This window comes from Scomber scombrus, chromosome 11, assembly GCF_963691925.1.
Source record: "Scomber scombrus chromosome 11, fScoSco1.1, whole genome shotgun sequence".
NCBI classification, from domain to species: domain Eukaryota; kingdom Metazoa; phylum Chordata; class Actinopteri; order Scombriformes; family Scombridae; genus Scomber; species Scomber scombrus.
The window spans coordinates 31,729,039-31,730,378 of record NC_084980.1 but is presented as its reverse complement, the minus strand read 5'-3'; positions in this window follow the sequence as shown (position 1 = coordinate 31,730,378).

Here is a 1,340-nt window from a genome sequence, read left to right as displayed (position 1 = left end):
GGATGGATCACTCAGGGTTAGGGTTACCCTCCGGTCCTGGAGGATGGATCACTGAGGGTTAGGGTTACCCTCCGGTCCTGGAGGATGGATCACTGAGGGTTAGGGTTACCCTCCGGTCCTGGAGGATGGATCACTGAGGGTTAGGGTTACCCTCCGGTCCTGGAGGATGGATCACTGAGGGTTAGGGTTACCCTCCGGTCCTGGAGGATGGATCACTGAGGGTTAGGGTTACCCTCCGGTCCTGGAGGATGGATCACTGAGGGTTAGGGTTACCCTCCGGTCCTGGAGGATGGATCACTGAGGGTTAGGGTTACCCTCCGGTCCTGGAGGATGGATCACTGAGGGTTAGGGTTACCCTCCGGTCCTGGAGGATGGATCACTGAGGGTTAGGGTTACCCTCCGGTCCTGGAGGATGGATCACTGAGGGTTAGGGTTACCCTCCGGTCCTGGAGGATGGATCACTGAGGGTTAGGGTTACCCTCCGGTCCTGGAGGATGGATCACTGAGGGTTAGGGTAACCCTCCGGTCCTGGAGGATGGATCACTGAGGGTTAGGGTGGTGTGCTGGGGAGGAAGCACTAAGAAGAGGAGAGGCTGGTACAGGAAGCTGGATCTGTTGTGGGAGCTGAACTGGAACAAACTGCTCACCATCATGGTTCAATGAAGGTCGTCCATCATCCAGCAGAAGATGATCAGAGACTACGCTCACTGTCCTGCTGACAGACCGTAGGGCCGTACAACTGTTTATCTGACAATAAAATAACCCCCCCCCCCCCCCCCACAGCCTGGACTACATTCACTACATTCACTTTAAATTGTATATTGCACTTTATTCTTAGGTTTATTTTTATTTTTATTTTATCACACAGCCTCATCCTGTTCTTCTTATTTAGTATTTAATGTTTTAGTTTATTGTTCTTTGATGTCTTTGTGTATTAAGCTGCTGGACCCTAAATTTCCCCAAAGGGATCAATAAAGTTAACATCTATCTATATATCTATCTAATATATATAGATGTATATTATATATATATTTATTATAATATACATCTATATATAATATAAATATATATAATATACATTTATATATATTATATATAGATGTATATTATATATATTTATATATATATAGATGTATATTATATATATTTATATTTATATTATATATAGATGTATATTATATATATTTATATTTATATTATATATAGATGTATATTATATATATATATATATAGATGTATATTATATATATATATATATATTATATATAGATGTATATTATGTAGGGTTAGGGTTGTATTTTTAATCTGTGTTTCAGTTGAACTTTATAACTTCCTCTTTC